Source organism: Leucopleurus acutus (assembly GCF_964270905.1).
Source record: "Leucopleurus acutus genome assembly, chromosome: 6".
NCBI classification, from domain to species: Eukaryota; Metazoa; Chordata; class Mammalia; order Artiodactyla; family Delphinidae; genus Leucopleurus; species Leucopleurus acutus.
In genome coordinates, this window is record NC_139149.1 from 52,722,096 (window position 1) to 52,741,044 (window position 18,949).

Genomic DNA, 18,949 nt, shown 5'->3' on the forward strand with positions numbered 1-18,949 from the left:
CAAAGGGAGCTATACATGTGATGACCTATAATGATATTCATCTTGGCATGATCATCGTTATAGTAATCTTCTAGTAAGGCATAGATTGCTGAAAAGAATACTCTGAAGTGACTGATGATAGCGTTATAATGCCCAGTGACAGAGAACATATCTATACATTCAAAGTAATAGTAACTAGGCACATTTACACACTCCCAGGCTGCCGCCTGTAATCTAGAAACTTGTCTAACAGATGTAAAGTACAGCACAAACTTGCAGTAAAATGATGTGTCAGGAGCTTTGGGGGAGAAAAAGAGAGAGAGAGAAAGAGAGAGAGGACATATGCAAAGGAAAAAAAAAAGCAAAATATTTTGCCTATTAATCAATTCATGGGATATGAGAATTGGAAAATGGGAGTTTTTGTTTCTTCTTTCCAACTGCATTATTTTTCAACAAATACAAAATTTTGGTTCTTTGCCACTTTCTTCAGTAAATCACTCTGGTTCCAGAAAAAAAATCCCCAAACAAAGCAGTGCATGGTCTGTGAAGGTGACAGAAACATCAATAAAAATAGTCAGTTTAACTGTTGATCTCTATTGGTAGAGGTGTACCTTTAAGATCGCTTGTTCTAAATGGTATCAAACTCCTCATAGGTAAAGGCTAGGAGGAAGAGGATATGGTTGCAGCTGAACATGCTTTTCATTAAGTATCTTACTTTAGGCTTTCTATCTGAACAACATTTAAATGCATTAGACCAGGATAAATGTTGGGAAGCTGACATTTTAAAAAAAAAATGAACAAAACGTAATTTATTAGCAGACTGTTCTCCGGAAGGAGTCCCAGTTATTTACAAGTAAAGAAAAGGGATGTATAATAGAACTAATAGTTGTACTAATGAGCAAAATCAGGTTCTATTGTCACCATTTAGTTTTGACACATTAGAATTTAAGGGAATATAACTAAATTGAGATCTATAAGAATAGGAAAAATGTTAAATTTGCATTTTAAGCCATCTTTCTAGTCTCCTGTTTGTCCCATATTATGGAATTACTCTGCATGTGATACTTTTTCAAACCTAATATCATTTTTTATTCATCCTTATCCAAGGACAAAAGGTTATAGTTAGGTCCTATTTCTTGTCTTAGAGAGCTCACAAACTATTATTTTATCTGAAAATTTCCTCTTGTTAAATGATGGGATCAATGGACTTCTCCCCTAAAAATATATTTTTAATAGGAGTGTCAATTTTATATAGTATACATATACTCCCAGGAGCAGAGGAAGTTGCTTAGTGACTTCTGTAAAGCTTTTTTTGAAAATGACCCATGGTACTGGTCTATGTAGTAAGAGAATCAGGGAGTTACGACTGCTTTTTAGCACTCACCTCAACCATACTTTTCATAATACCTGTGAACAATCCTTATATGCCCATCTCTTTTCCTGCATCTTCGTCTATCATGTTATTCTATAGCCAACCCAAGCTCTATGCTATCTTTTCTCTCTACCCTTAAGCCATGTGGTTCTCACTGAGTGATTCCATTCATGCCCCGCAGCCTCTGCATCTCCTGTGACAGTGTCTACCCAAACCACCGGAAGCCAGGCTACCATGCTGAGCTTGAGTTATTCAAATCACTCTGTTTTTGATAAGAAGAAAAGCAACACAGTAATCAGGTGATAAAGTACTATTTAAAAGCAAAGCTCAGCGCTTCCCTGGTGGCGCAGTAGTTAGAGAGTCCACCTGCCGATGCAGGGGACACAGGTTCGTGCCCTGGTCCGGGAAGATCACACATGCTGCAGAGCGGCTGGGCCCGTGAGCCATGGCCGCTGAGCCTGCGCATCCGGAGCCTGTGCTCCGCAGCGGGAGAGGCCACAATAGTGAGAGGCCCACATACCGCAAAAGCAAAGCTCAAAATATCTGTGTATAATTTGGTTAACTACTTGATCAGATATGAAATGCAGGTCCGTATGGCAAACCAGACTTTTTCCCGTTATGTGCTTTACTTGCAGATCTACTCTGTTAGTGATTTGCCTTTAATCTCTAAACTGTTTATTTCACTGGTGTTTATGATATGATTTGGCTCACTGAAGCTTAAACCTTTGAGGGGTAAAAAATGCTATTATTTTTATATTTAGTTATAGCTGTCCACTTTCACACAGTGCATTTAGGAACAGGAAACATCCCCTTAAACACTATCCATTTATCGAACATATAAAAGGAAAGACTTTAATTCCCTATAGTAGTTACTAAGGGCTACCACTTGTCAAATACATTTCTGCAGTTAAATAATAAAAAGCCAGAGTGTTTGATTGAAAAGAGCACTAGTCTAAGCTAAGAAAGTGGCTACTTGAAATATTTATGCCTTACTTTTCCCACCAGTAAAACTTCTTCCTTGCATGGCTACTTAAGGATGAAAAGTATATTTAAAACACCTCAGGAGAAAATTCAAGTCCATCAAAAGATTGAATAAATTCAAGTTACCCAGCAAAACCCTCCCAAAGGCCATATGAAATTGGACTCATAAAGGGAGAATGGTTGAAATGTTTTTTTCTTCCTCTCCAAGAATGATTTCTTACGTTTCCAATTCAGCAACGATTCTTCTGTTTATTCTGTGCTCTTGATATTCAACAAAAAGTCATTTCAATCTTGGCAATATATTCACCGAAACCGAAAATGAACTGTTCATTTGGGTTTCATTCTCTCTGCAAATATCATAAAATTACATTTATTCTCTCTTCTATAAATTTAACACCAATATTTATAAAATTCTTGCAATACAGACCACATTATATTCTCTTTTGTCCTATGAAATTCACCACAATTAAACTGAAATCTTACTATTTTCCATAGCACAGTATGTCCCTTGCCTCAAGAGGAAAGAATAGACAGTTGTGATAGACAAAAACTGAGTAAGAAATTTCTACTTTGTAAACCCTTTTTCCTTCTGGTCCATCTGCTGTAGATTTGATGCAGGAGGGTGTTCTCATCATCAGTCAGTGTCTCAATAAGTATTTCTTACGTTAATGGCCATTAAAGTCTAGTGAACTTAATGCTGAAAAAATATAAATACAAAGCTCTTCTATATGTAATATTAGTGTGTGGACATTTTAGTCTATCTAGCATACTTTTATTTAACACATGTCATGAATTGGTAGAAAGCTTCTGTTTACAGAAATAGCATTCTTAAAATAGCTTACGTATTGGCAGACATGTTGATCCAAAATGTGAAATGTTTGTGAAGGCCCATTAGCAAAGCCTGAATACCTCTTATGTGCAAGTGTCTGTACTCTAAAAGAAACCTACCTCTGACTTCAAAGAGACTATGTTAGACAAATAAGTACGTGCAAAATCACAGGCACTGCTCTTGGACATGGGAACAGTTGAAGCACATCTCTTCTGTATTTGGAAGAAAAGGAGGAAAGGGAGAAAAGTTGTTGGCAAAGAGGGTAGTAATGATGATTGGTACTTGAGGAAAAGGTCCAAGACGTTTTATCAGTTGGAGGAATTTTTAACAAGGCTGAAAATGTGTTACCAGCTGTGGAACAGCTACAAGAGGAGAAAAATTGCAAGGTATCCTGTCTGATCCAATTCTCATAACCCTGTTGTGATGGGTGGGAGGAGGAAGTGTGTACAATATCTCCAGCTTTTCATTTGTTTTTTATTGAGACGAGCTCAGAAAACACAAACTGGAAGCTGGTGTTAAACAATAATTCTGTCCTCTGAATAACAACCTGCATGTTGCCAGCATTATCAAACATTATAAAGACAGCTATCTAAAAGCTGTGTACACCTTATGTCTATATTCTAAAAACATTTTTGCAAGAACTTGTGCAACAGCATTGAGCATCTCTGGTGTGAAAGGCTTGTGGTAGGCACTAAAGATATAAATATGAAAATGTGGAGCCTTTATCTTTGAGATCCCAGTTTATTGGTATCTTTCTAGAAATGTAAACACATTAATACAGTATGATGTTATAAAGTGGATAGTAGAGTGCTAAACAAAGACACATGAAAGAGAGAGAAAGGAATGGCCTTTTCTCTCCATGTGCAAAGGATATGGAGATAGGTTTTAAAGGGAGGGCAATTTTGAGCTAAGTCTTAAAGGGGAGGCAAGAGTTGATTGATGGAGGAAATAAGAGTATAAGAAATCAGAGGACCATCTCACAGTTAATACTGGCCTGTGGAGTGAGAATGGGCTTCTATTCCAGACTCTTCTATTTATAGCTAAAGATGTAGGGGTCATTACAGATTAAAAGTTGCCCCTCAAATTGTTGCCTGGGAAACACTCTCCAACTATGATATGATTGGTTCTTTTCCAGTATACAATTAATAACTATAACAAAACTGACAATAGTATATTTAGGTTCAGAAGTTTCAGCATCATTTCTCTCTGGGATATCAAGAAAGCAAGAGTTCCACTCCTGGACATTTGCTTTGCAGGCACTCTCCAAGCATAAGGAAAATTTAGTATGAATGCATCAATATTTTCCCAATTAGATGTTTTTACCTCAGGCTTTCCAATTTTTCTGCTGTTAAGTTTCAACCGGAACTACATAATGCCCAGCTGTAGGTTTTTTTTTTTTAATTCTCAAGGTCTTCTTCCAGTTTAAACATGTATCTCTTAGCTCTAGTGCCCTTACCATTTTTTGTGAAAATACAATCTCTCTCCTCCAGGCAAGTAAAGTAATTTATCATAATGTAGGGCTCAGCAGCTGGGTCAGAAGTAGGGTTACTCTACTCACTGAGACCTTCTTGTGCCACCTCCAGCCACCCCTTCTCGTCCACTGCCACTGAGAGAAGGCATGGGAGTAGATATATGAATCTCTTTGCAGTACCTCAAAAGTGAATTTAGAAAAGCAGTGCAGTATGTAGTTCCTTAAAGAAAATGTTGAAAAGGAATCTGTTCATCAATCAAAAGAAATCACATCTTTAACAAAACTGGTAGACAGGATGGCATCGTGTCCAATCCAGCCTAAGGGTGGAGTGTGGAGGCAGAGTTCAATTTCCTTCATATCTAAAGGCTTAAACTTACAGCAGTTGAAATTGTTTGAACAATATCCTTATTTGAAGAACCTAGGGGCAAGACGGGAATAAAGATGCAGACCTACTAGAGAATGGACTTGAGGATACAGGGAGGGGGAAGGGTAAGCTGGGACAAAGTGAGAGAGTGGCATGGACATATATACACTACCAAACGTAAAATAGATAGCTAGTGGCAAGCAGCCGCATAGCACAGGGAGATCAGCTGGGTGCTTTGTGACCACCTAGAGGGGTGGGATAGGGAAGGTGGGAGGGAGGGAGATGCAAGAGGGAAGAGATATGAGGACATATGTATATGTATAACTGATTCACTTTGTTATAAAGCAGAAACTAACACACCATTGTAAAGCTATTATACTCCAATAAAGATGTTTAAAATATATATATCCTTATTTTTAAATGCCTTTCTTACCATTAAATTAAGTTAGCATAATTAATTTTAATATAAAAGTTCTAATGTTATTAATTTTACATTGTATCAGTAAGGAAACAGAACACTTGTAAAATATAGAAAAAGCCAAAGTCAAAAATCAAAATCACCTATTACCTAACGTCCAAAAGATAACTATTTTTTATGATTTTGATTCTACTTTTCTAATTATTTTATGCTTATAGATACTTAAAATATTGAGCCCGTAGTGTGTATATTGCTTTAAACTCACACATAGTCCCTTAATTCCTTTAATTCCTCTCCAGTCTTCTTCTATACATATTAGTTGTAATCATGTTTCTTTATATTTCTGGGAAATTTCTTCACTAATTACTTTTTAAGCATATGTATTGTTTTTACGTAGTCAAAATACTGATTTCAATGGCTATCTGATATTCTACTACATTGATAAATATATATTAAGTATATTTAGGTAATTTAAAGTTGGTTTTTTTTGTTTGTTTGTTTGCGGTACACGGGCCTCTCACTGCTGTGGCCTCTCCCGTTGCGGAGCACAGGCTCCGGACGCGCAGGCTCAGCGGCCATGGCTCATGGGCCCAGCCACTCCGTGGCATGTGGGATCTTCCCGGACCGGGCACGAACCCGTGTCCCCTGCATCGGCAGGCAGACTCTCAACCACTGTGGCACCAGGGAAGCCCCTAAAGTTTTAATTATTGTGTGATTTCTTGAAATAGCTTTGTATTTAAAAACGTCATTCTTCTTGTAGCCCATTAAACCATAAATTTATTGCTGCCACCTGGTTCCACAGTGGCCATAGAATATAGTAAATTAAAATAAAGGGAAAATGGAATAATGTAGCCATAGGTGTCCTAGGTCAAAGAAATACTGTATAAATAAAATGTAATAAGCATATGTAGACAACCTTAAAGTCACCTCACTGTGAATGGCTGGGAAACAGTAGCAATGTAATGCCCAATTTTGTCTCAGCCGTCATAATTGCATGTTCCATAGATAACTATCAGTAATTAAAGAGGCAAAGATCCAAATCTTGCTTTGGCTTCGAAAGAGTAGCAATAGCTCTGGTATCCCCAGTTGTCGGCTAAAGTTATCAGGAGTTATAGTATTCAGATAAAATGTATTTACCGTTCTCTCTATTCTTAATCCCACATAAGAAATTCTTAGAATATCTAGAGTTTAAATGAGACTGTGATCAAAACTTGTTTTTACTGTTTATTTACAAGGCTAATGGCTTTTCTTCAATGGCATGTTGATGTTCTAAACTAAGACACATGTGACTAAGACAAGGTTCTTTAGCCTAACGACCGAATTAAATAACACCACCTTCCAATACGAAGGAACACATATGCACTATGATCACATGTGTACATAACGATCATATACTAGTATTATAAGGGTGTATAATTTCCTTCCCTCCAGAGATAAAAATCAGAGCCAAACATGCTTGGATCATGGTTTCATGTAATAGTGCTCTTTGATAAAACAGACATGAATAGTGAATACTAAACAGGAAGCCGACTATATGAACAAGGAAGGAAATGCATGCTTCATTTCAAAGAAACCAGTCACTAGCATTAATAGCAAGCCACGAGATTAAGCTCATTAAAAAATTTGCCTAAAGGAGAAATCTCATTTGTTTCTTGTATTTCTTCATGTCGTATGTTTAATATAAAGCACAGAGGTGGATTTTGTGATCTGGATCATGATTTTAATCTGCATAGAACACTTTAATAATAGTTTCCTTATCTGAGTACCACAATTAAGTTCAATTGATGGTATTCCAGATTTGAAGTTTGATTGTGAAGTTGTTTTTCTTTCTTTACCTTTAATCAGGCCACTGAGAGAAATTCTGTTCTCTTAAAAGTTAGCTGTGATGGAGGGAATTGTTTATCTAGGTAATCGATTTTGTCTATGAGCTCCTCTGCCAGGCATTGGGCACTCAGCGGTCAAGAAGGAATCTTTGTGTTCTTAGAACCATGTACTTTTGCCAGGTTCATGGTGGGCATTCAATATTTACCACTGAGTGGCTCCATATCTGATATTCCTCTTGTATTTCTTTCTTTCTTTCTTTTTTTATTTTTATTCTTTTATTTTTCATTTATTTTTTAATTTTTTTTGCGGTACGTGGGCCTCTCACTGTTGTGGCCTCTCCCGTTGCGGAGCGCAGGCTCCAGACACGCAGGCTCAGCGGCCATGGCTCACGGGCCCAGCCACTCCGCGGCACGTGGGATCTTCCCGGACCGGGGCACGAACCCGTGTCCCCTGCATCGGCAGGCGGACTCTCAACCACTGCACCACCAGGGAAGCCCTCTTCCTTTCTTTTTTAATGTATTATTATCTTTAATTAAGTACAAAGACTTTCCCAATCATGTCACCTAGAGATCATTTTATCCAGTGCTCTGTTTGGCCGCCAGTCTCTTGTCTCTCTTCTCAGCAATGGTAAGGCAGATACCCCTTCCCTGGGGAAGAGAGATCCATGGTTTGTTGTTTTTGCCAATAACAAAAATGTTGGAGAGCCAGATGGCAAAGCTGTTGCCATTGGCATCTTTCACATGAACTATATCAAAAGAAACAGAATGTCTTTGCTGGTTGGTGATCACACCAATTCTTCCCAGGTTAGCATCTCCAGTCACCATGCTCAGGTTACCAGTGTCAAATTTGACAAAATCAGTAATCTTGTCAGTCTCCAAATCAATTTGAATGGTGTCATTTACCTTGACGAGGGGATCAGGGTAGCTGATGGTGCGAGCACCATGGGTCACCAGATGAGGGATTCCTTTTGTGCCCACAAAGATCTTTCTCATGTTGCACAACTTATACTTGGCCTCCTCAGGTGTGATATGATGAATAGCAAAGCGATCCTTGTTGTCATGGATCAGACGAAAATTCTCTCCAGTCTTGTCAATACTGATGACATCCATAAAACCATCAGGGTAGGTTATATCAGTGTGAACCTTGCCATCAATCTTAATGAAACCCTGCATGCAGATCTTCTTTACTTCATCTTCTGTTAAGGCATACTTATGTCTCTTCCTTAGGAAAATGATTAGGGGGAAACATTCCTTCAGCTTGTGGGGACTTGTAGATGGACAAGGAGCAAACACACTAGTCAGTTTATCCAGTGCTTTGGAGTTTCTACACAATTCAGGTGCTCCTTGAGACCATGAGCCATAGCTGCACTAGGCACGAAAAGAGTTCCTCTTATATGTTTATCCATGGTTACTGGTATCTTCATCCATACTGCCTCCTAGATTCAGGGTTCCCCCTCACTCCCACTTAAGTATCTGTTGATTTATTTCCTTAATATCTTTCCTCTCCATCCCCAGGGCTGCCACTGTTTTCATTCAGAGCTTTATAACTTTTTTCTAGGATATTTCAACTGTATCATTTGGTCTCCTTTCTTCTAGACCCTCTCTCTAATTCATTCTCCTGAGTTACCTAATAAAACACAGTTGTAGTCAAGCCACTTAAACATCCCCTATAAGTACAAATTGATTCTTAGTTGAACTCCAAACAACCCAGCATTACAAATGCACAATCCCATATCAAGATCAAATAACGTTACCATTTTCACAGTGAAATATTTAGTTTCTTTCACATATACATTAGTCATGCCTCAGAATCTGTATGTATTATAGCTCTTCTTCCCAGAATACTCTTTTCCTTTTCCACAAAAGAACTCCTACTCATCCCTTAAGATTTATTTTCCATGTCACCTCCTCTATGAAGCCCACTGTGACTACCTTAAGTAACATGATACCAGTAGAGCCACACTGCATTAAAGCCATACTACCTGGATTTGGATACTGACTCTGTCACCTTGGCAAGTCACTTAACCAGTCTATGCCTTAGTTGTCTCATCAATGAAATGGAGATAGTAAAAGTAATTACCTCATAGGCTTGTTGCAATGGTTATGTGAATCAATTAATACACGTAAAGTAAAACACTTCAGTCTTGGTTAAGTGTTTGATAACTGTTAGCTATTTTTATATAGTTTATTCACTCCCATCTTTATGTTCTTATATAATTTTCAGTTAGAGAATGTATCCCATTATGCTGTATCTATCTCTTTATATAGGTCCCTACCTCTAGATGGAAAGCCACTTAGCTTGAAGACTGTGACTTATTCATCTCTTAAACCTGTCAGAGCACCAAACCAGATCCTGAGCATATAGTATTCAGTGAATGTAAAATGAATAAATGTGTGAGTGAATGAATGAATGAACAAACTCAGGTAAATAATATGCCAGAACTGTTTCTGTATGTGTCTGTTACACAAATCAAAGTAGATTCAATCTATTAGCCAAGTATCTATAGACTTGTATTGGTGAAATAAAATATAGGAAACTCTTTCTTGTGCCTTGAACCCCAAAGCAGTGTCATAGCCCTTCTAGTTATGATGTAACCTTCCCATTGACATGGAAAAGCCACTGGTCCTATTAAATTATATTTTTTTCTTTTTTACCTGCTCAGTCCACGTTTGCTTTTGCATATGCTGTTTGACTCCATATTTTTGGTCTCTGGTTAGACATCTAATTCATTAATAAGAAGAAATCATTATAATCAACTCTGATGGTCACTAAGAAATAAATGTATCCTTTGTGTTCTCAGAGAGGAGGTTTGCCTCATTTACTCTTTTCTCTTTATAAATGCTGTTTTCTGATGCCTTTGTGGTGATAAAGAGAATGAAGGGTGGGGGGGAACCTAGATACTTTCTTCTCTGGGTCACTTTGCATAAAGACTTCTTTACAGCCACGTTCAGATGATTTATGTACATATTGTATATGCAGCAGCAGCAGTTATAGAGCTATTCCTACCATTTAACCTGCATCATTCTGAGTGGCCGTTCACTGGCTGCTTAACTTAACATCTGCTACTTTGGTAGTCTAATATCCAGATAGAATGAAGAATCAGAAAAATAAAACTCCAACAGGCTTGTTTACTTCGATAGGTAATGGTGTGTGGTTTTGCGGGGTGGGGTGTGTTTTGTCTTAGTTTGCATTATCCAAAATTATCTATCTTTTTAATCTTTGCAGAATTAAGACATGTTTGTCTTTTCCCAACTTAGGAATCAGACAGCAGAAAGAAATATAAATGGTCTCCTCTATGTACTCTATTTAAGGAAGGTCTTGTTGTTTTATAGTCTTTTGCAGCTTCCCAAACACAACATTAACAATATTTGATATTAACAAATTTTCACAATATTTGAAAGTAGACAAACTGAGGCCAATACAAATCAAAATACCCGTACAATTACTAAATCTGTCTAACTAAACTAGTTAAATGCTCTCTAGTTGTCATATATAATTGGTAACTGAATCATAAAACCATTGACTTTTAAGGCTATAAATGAGATCAGAGCTTGGCTTATCCAACCAATATAAAATTCCTTCTTTCTTTTTGACGAACTCCTTTCTCCTCATTCCTCAATTGTCACCTTTAGTTCAGGTTTTCATCATATCTTCTTAACTCCTCTTCCTCGACCTCCGTGCTGCCTTGGTGCTCTACGAGTCTAGACACGCCTCAACTGCCAAAGTTGCTTTCTTTATTCATCACTTTGACTATACCGCTTTTCCTATGCCTTGGTCACTTCCCAACATCTCATAAGTTGCAAAAATCTCCTCACTTCAAGCTTCATTGCACTCCAAGAAGGGGCACTAGACTTCCTTTTCTCCTTCACCTCCCAACACATGCCTAAATCTCCTGTCACCCAAAACACTTCCTCAAAGTCCTCTCATTGTAGTTAGTAAAGCTCATGCCCATGTTTCTGGGCTTTTCCCAAAGTACCATTACTGGGAATTCCCTTTTCTCCTGGCTAGTGAGGCAATCTCTTCCCTATTAGTTCAGAAACCCCATTCCTGCTGCAATACAATCTTCTTAGATAAATCAGCCCTTATGTGCTTTGGACACACCCTGAATTTTTTTTTTGCTTCTTTCTCTGCCCTCCTAGGTTGTATTTTCTTTTAATGCATCCATTAAATTCATCCATTTCACTGAATATATGTATCAGACAGTCCTTTCATGTACTTTTAGGTTTATTATGTTGTCTCTGTCATACACATGTAAATAGGTTCCAGTTATCAATTGCTGAGTAACTACCACAACACTTAGTGTCTAAAACAGCAACCATTTTATTACATCTTATGAATTCTGTAGGACAAGAATTTGAGAAAAACTCAGCTCAGCGCTTCTCCGCATAGTGACAACTAGGGTCACTTCATGATATCCGTTTGGTGGATGGGTAGGTTTGGAGGGTCCAAGGTGGCTTTACATACATGTTAGGCATCAGGAATGGCCGGAACCCTGAGCTTGGTTTGGACTGTTTGAGCAAAGTGCTTATATGTGGCTTCTCCAAGGCCGTCTTAGGGTAATTAATCCTCTTACATGGCAACTCAAGGCTCCTGGAAGACTCAAGAGGCTCCAAGAGGCCCAAGTAGAAGCTTTAAAGTTTCTTAGGACCTAACCTTGGAATTTCTAAAACATCACCTCTGCAGCCTCTATTGGATTAAGCAAATCATTAAGACTAGCTTAGAGTAAAGGCAAGTGAAATTGGATTCAACCTCTTGATGAGAAGGATAGCATAGGAATATGTAGCCATTATATGTAATATATAGAGATAGAGATTAGATAAATGATAGATAAAGTCTTTTGATAAATGACTTTAATTATAGTAATGATTTTCTGACTTTAGGAAACAATATTGAAAAGAAATTGTATTGATTGTACCTATAATGCATGTTGTCAACAAAATATTCAAACTTTAGAAAACATTATCTCTACTTTACCACCCTCCCGTAACTTGCTTAGCACTTTTTTTTTTTTTAACCTAGATAGACTACAATCTTCTTGGGTACAATGTATATTTCATTTTTTATATCCCTAGCAACTGTCTCAGAGCTTGGTACACAGTAAACTCTCAATAAATGTTTGCTGAATTGAATTGAATTAGTCCTGGATTTTGAGGCTGACATGGCCAACTTAATGACTTCTCTGAACATACCGTAAAGAAGGATAAAGGTAGCAAGAAAATCCAGGCTTATCAAGGGTAAATCCAACAGGAGGTACTGATATATATATATTAATATATATTATATATTAATATATATATATGCCTACTAATACAGTTCTAGAAAACACAGGTGATGGTATCAGTTAATCTTTTCCATCTTCCTTCATGCAGTAGAAATTTCAAGAGACCATCCATTTAGCATGTCTATGCCCAGATTACTGCAGGAGCTGGATAGCAAACATTCTGGATTACTTCTGACAAGCTTTAGTTATTTTGGAGAAAAGGGGGGCAGACAAAATGATTCTATTATGCCTCTTTGTCATTAGAGAAAAGCCAAGCTACTAAGAGTCAATAATAAGAATTGACATATCTTTTTGAATTCGCAGCTTTTAATATACAAAGTAAATTAAAACGTCCTTTTAATCTTGAATGGAATTTCCTTCTTTAAGCTGTGATCTTGTGTTTCTCTGTTAATTTCAAATTTAAAGAACTCTTGGCTGATGAAACTGTTGTATAAGCAGAGGCACTGTTGTTCATTGTGTAATGTGAGAATCAGAAACTCTACTGCAATTCTCTTGTCATGTCGCTGACAGAGTTCCAGAATTTTGATTGGAAGGATGGGTATATTTTATAATTTGTTTTAATTCTGAGGCAATTTTATGAGATTTGTTTCAAATTACTTACTAAATTCATTTCTATTTTTTTTCTGTATGTATTAGGAAAAAACTGCCTCTTGTTTACAAAAGTCCTATCTACTTATTATATCTGTTTGTCTTGGCTATTAGGATAATGCATTTAAAAATTCTTTTAAATAATCATTAGAATTTTACATAATTTTTTCTCATTTTACTAATATTAGTGGACAATGCTTGAATAAAACCAATTTAGGGAACTGAAGTACAAAAATATTGCTATATATTTCCATGACATGCTTTCCAAAAATTTTTCTGTTCCTGTTTTGCAGACTTGACAAATAAGGCATAAAATGATAAAATAACTCGCCAAGGTCATTTAAGATAATAGTAGACCTGGGAAGCTTATTACTGTTTCATGATCATTTTGTCTCTTTCTAGGTCTTTCCAACTATGTTGTCCACCTTTAAATACCTTTTTCAACATTAATGAATTTAGTAAGCTTTTACATTTAATACATTGTTTACAGACTATAGTCTTTCCATTGGAGACATTATTTTACTAATTTGGTTTAATTGCTAGCTATTTCTATATCCCTTGTATTTATTTATAGTTCTTTCTTACTGTAAATTATTTCTTTACATACATTCATACAAAATTCACATATATGGATTTTTATTTCTAATTTCACACCCATTGCCCCTCCCTATCCCAAGAATTTGGAAGTAACAGTTTTCTACTGATTCTTTCCTTCCATTTGGCAACCATTTTATTTCACTGTTTTTGAAGTGATGCAGTAAGAGAAAAATGGCTGCCTTTTGTTTATTTCCTTGTACATTAACATGATGACATCATCAAAGATATTAGCTAGAATGTACATATCTTTAAGAACCCAGAGGTACACTATAAGCCAGAAACACTCTGTTTTCCTTTTCCTCTTAATGCCCCAAGGTTTTGCAGCTTTAGTGTAGCTCTTGTGTGCAGGGGGAAAAAGGAACTTGAGCATTTTGGAACAAATGCATTAAAATGGTGGCATTTAAAACATATCTGAATATTTTTTCAATGTTAAGAAAAATCCATGAAAAAGCATTTATTTAAGTCATGAAACATTCTAAATCAATGCTACCACTACAAAAAATATTATAAAGCATGATGTTAAATCATTGTATTTAGGGACTGGCTAAAATATTTAGCCACATGTGCCTATTCTGGCTTTAAATTATTTTTAAAAATTTCCATTGACACAAAAAATTTTGTTATAATTATTTCCAAAAAATAACTTCTCATTAATGGAAGGTTTAAGCAGGTATATAGATTTACTATTTTTAAGATTACTGTATTACTTACAAACACTATTAAAATGTACTATATAACTGTACAGAAAATTTATTTTCTGATCTTCATTTATGATGCTTCTGACTTTTCTTTCTGTGCTCTTTGTTGCACATTGCATGTACTTGTCATAGGATTTCCATTGAGATTAACAAGCAACAAGCTTTCAGTTACAAATTCAATTTAGATTATTAAAGAGATAAGAAGTTTATTTTTTTCATCAACTTCCAATTATTAAATAGCTTTTTCATTTGGAAATACACAATCCATTTTCAAATTTTGAGAAATAATTTTAGGTAATTATTTTTAAATGTATTTTAGAACGATAATCTGACTATACCTATGTGTGTGTATGTATATGTATTAATTCAATATTTACATAGCAGAAAATTCCTGTAAATGTTGAGTACTCAGCTCTGAAACTACTTGTTAACACTGAAATCAGATAAGGTAAACCATATGCTTTATTGAGGTAAGCGGTCTAAAATAAGTTACTGAGATTTTAAGAATTAATATGAACCACATGTCCTTTAGATCTTTAAATTGAAATCTTCATTGTTCTTTTAAGTCAGCTGTTCTAGGGATGTGTCATCTTTTGAGAAGATAAATTAATCATCTACCTCACTAATATACATCAATAAAAGAGACTCACCCTCTCATCTACTTTATCAAAAATAATTAGAACATCCATATTTTTATTCATATATTATATCTTATTTTTATTCATATATTGTATCTATTAGTGATTGAGATTTTCATTGAGGAGATTTTTAGGGAAACAGCCACTTATCCTTTTAGAGAGCAACCTCCTCCAATAAAAATAAACAGCAGCAATCTAAAGGTTAAAACATACTGTCAAATCATTCAGTTAAGCAAGGCTCTTTAATAACATTTGTACAACAGTACTTGCAGAAAGCAGAAGGTAGGAAATAGCTCTTTGCTAGTTCCCCTTCCTTAAATTATTATCCAGCCTCTTATTAAAATAAAATCTAGTGAACTTCTTTTGAATGTCTGCTCAAACGCTTTCTATAATAAAAAAAAATCTTGTGAAGGGATTTCCATAAGTTGTGCTGCATTAATGACTTAGAGCAGCTTCCTAATCTGTTATTCCTTCCTCCTAGCAGACCTCAGCTGATAAAAATATCCATACACACAGTGAAGTCAGTGGCATGCCTGGCTTTCTCAGACAAAACTCCCATGTGATCACATATAGGCAGCCTCAGTGAGGCTGATGCCGTGCAGCAAGCAGTAGGTAATGAGTCTTTGTGCAGAGTGAAGCTCTTGTCGCTGAACAATAAAGCATACGGTACCAGCAATAAAACACAGGGCTGGCAAATTTCAGAAGATTCCGCTGAACCAGGAAGAACAGTGCCTTCGGTGATGCTGACACACATTATAAAATGATAATCAATTTATTTTGGATTCTAATGAATAAAGAGTGCAAGGACTAAGACTACAGCTATTTGAACAGGTCAGTGATTTTATAAATTACTCCTACACTTCCTTGTGTTTGATTGGATTTAAATTAGGATGGTCTGATGTGTGTTTTGCCTTAAACAAAAACTTTGCAAGATATTTACAGTGTGTAATATGAAGGATGCACTTGAATTGACCCAATTCAATTAAATGGCTGATGTAGTCAGATGTGATAGAGAAACGTTTATATGATTATAGTAAACTGAAAAGTTATTTATTCTATTTAAAAATTTATGGGTTAAAAATCATTCAATAATTTCTAATCTTCTATGATTCAGAAAGAACATAAAGCAGAATACTACTAACAAATAGCTCAAATAAAAAGCTTCACATTAATGTTTCCGGTATTAAAAAATCCTGTATTGCAATAGTTTGTGTCTTATGATTTGGATGATATATCCTTCAAAATTTATTGATGTCTTTCAGTGCACTGCAAGAGGTTTAGTGTATTTAATTATTTAAATAAAAAATTTTAAAACCAAGAAAATTTTGAAATGTTAATAATGCTATCTCCCAGAATAATGCATTTTATATTTAACTATAATATAGTAATCTGTTGTGTGCCTTTTATTTTGCATGTTATATTTCTTTTGATAGATGGAAAATATTATTGCATTAAACCTTTTATTTCATAAATATTCACTCATTAGTGGAGAAAACAAATTAGCTTAATTTAAAAAAGAAGAATTGATTAATTATGTTATGATGCATATTTCCATTGACTCACCATTTAGAAAAGAAGAATATGTGCCTTCATGGGTATTTATAAAAATATGTACACACATCACCTTCTGTATCTAGAAAATAACCACTTCTTAGGTTTATGAGCAAGAGAGTTTATGTTTTAAATAGAGAGATTGCTGTGTGTAGGAAGACAAGGAAGAAATAACTCTAGCAAATAATAGCACAACACTGAACATCTCTGTCAAAGACATACAAGCATTACTGCTGCATGAATCTTTACATTAAAACACATAGTTTAACTTTGCTCTGCATTTTTACTGCTGTATTGTTTTAAAGGCATCGTGGGACCTAAATTCTTTACAATTAATTTCTTGGACACCATTTAGGATGATCTTCTCTAAGGCACTAGAGTACATTTAACATTTTATAGAATTACCGGTGACTTCATGTATTTGTATAGTGACTCAAATAATTGTATGCCTGTAAGATGCTGTTTAAACCACAACAAAAAGAAATACCCTATGTCCCTGATTATGCGTGTACTATGTATTCGAAGGGAAAAAAAATAGCTATGTTTCAAAAACAAGAGAAGTTAATGAAAATTTTAAATTGGCCTTCCACATGTATTTAAATGAAGTATTTGACTATTTGAGTTTCCTTGGTTACCACTGTCGCTGCTGACAGCTTCTTTTTGGTGGGGAGGGGGGAAAGCAGCACTCCAAAACAAAGAGTTAAAAAACACTTATCCATTAATAGACGCGGGGGTGGGGTGGGGAGGCGGGAGGGTGTGATGCGGCCAGCCCGGCGCAGTTGGTGCCCACTCCCCATCGCGTATTCCGGCTCTCGGGCGATTCAGGTATTCTGGCAGAACCGCAGTTCCACAATTCCTTACCCAGCATTCCGTTTCAGCTGCTGGAGGGCTGCCTGAGCCTTATGCAAATGAGACCAGCTCCGAGGCTTTGACTGCAGAAGCGAGAGGAGGGGGGCAGAAGGGAGTTCAGAGGTCACAGGGCTGGTGGAAAGGCTGGATCGGTTGCCCGAAAAAAAAATGCACTGGGCTCCTCTGCAGCAGTGTTTTGCAGCAGTTACATGAAGTGTGCTTTATTTCTCAGAGTGAAGATCTTAACAGCGTGTGTGCCGTAGTCGTTTAAAGTAAACGCAGGTACGGTGACAGATTTCATGATGCGCCTGATTTTATTTCTATAAAAGACCCTGATGAGGATTGGCTGTTTTAACTCATTGTGGAAATTGGCAGGGTGTTCTCGATTTTCAGCTTCCCTTAACTAGTTTATTAAATCTTCTTAATGTTGTCTCAATTTGAAACGTAGGTGTTTTGTTCCAATGGAATAATGTCATGAGAGAAAAAACTGGTTTGGGGCTTCTAAATAATTCCATTTTGAGGAAAGTTTTTGATTGCAGAGAGGTGTCTGGGTTGAAACATCTAGCTGAACATCAAGACTTTCAACTTTTTGAGGATTTTCACATTTTTAAGAAATGTATTTTAAATGAGGTATCTGGAACTAAATAATGGAGTTCTTTTGTTCATACCCCACATGATATCATAAGGACAGTTTTAATAAGTTATATTTTCATTTCATTTTAAGAGAGGGTTTCAGTTTTGAGATTCTTCTTTCTATATTTCATCGTTAAACATCTTATCAAAGAAATAATTTATTTGGGGGTCCCATCCTTTAAATACTTTAATTTTCAGAATTGTTATTAATTTTCTTTGGAACTTTTTAGACAATGCTATTTTGAACTCAACATGTTCAACTTCCTATGACTTTTCCTTTCAGTTAAATCTGGATTGTGAAGTGATCCTCATAAATGTCACAGGCAGGACAAAAGTCTTCTTTTTCCATGCACGAAATTTCACACTTTTGTAAAATGTGTGATCACATCATAGAAAAGTCTGACCTGAACCAAACAAATGTGTACTCACTTTTATTGTTCATATTGCTTTTTTATTTCCAAAGCATATTTTTAAATAAACTTAAAGCATCGTGATCAGACTGTTTGTCTATATCATTAAAATTTTAAAATATATCAATTCAGCAGTTACACTGCTGATGGGAAAAATGTTATTTTAATTTGCATCAAGTGTGCATCTGTCTACATTATAGGTTGTACGTGTATGAAAATAAATTGGAAAGATGAAGAGGCAAAATAATGTTTAGTCATGAAATAACTGCTTTATGCTTTCATATTTGCATAAGATATTTTGGAGTGAATTTTATGCAGCTTACGTACAAAGAGCTAGTACATGTTTAGATAAACTTTCTTTTGCATTGAAAAGGGGGTGTTTATTTTATTATAATGATTAAGGCTTGGCAGTTTGGCAACAATATCTTTTATTTTTAAATGGGGGGTGGGGGGGAGCATGGAAGGC

The 18,949-nt window shown here is 35.9% G+C and overlaps 1 protein-coding gene and 1 pseudogene across 2 annotated transcripts in view; one reads left to right on the top strand and one right to left on the bottom strand.

Annotated features, from left to right (window-relative positions):
• The window catches only part of CSRNP3 (cysteine and serine rich nuclear protein 3), a gene marked incomplete at both ends in the record, with an annotated part of 167,640 nt that overhangs the window by 65,513 nt on the left and 83,178 nt on the right, over positions 1–18,949 (top strand). The gene's annotated exons all lie outside the window — the stretch shown is intronic.
• LOC309963496 (small ribosomal subunit protein eS4-like) lies at positions 7,814–8,598 on the bottom strand (annotated as a pseudogene). The gene has a single exon. The product of its transcript is annotated as a small ribosomal subunit protein eS4-like (transcript).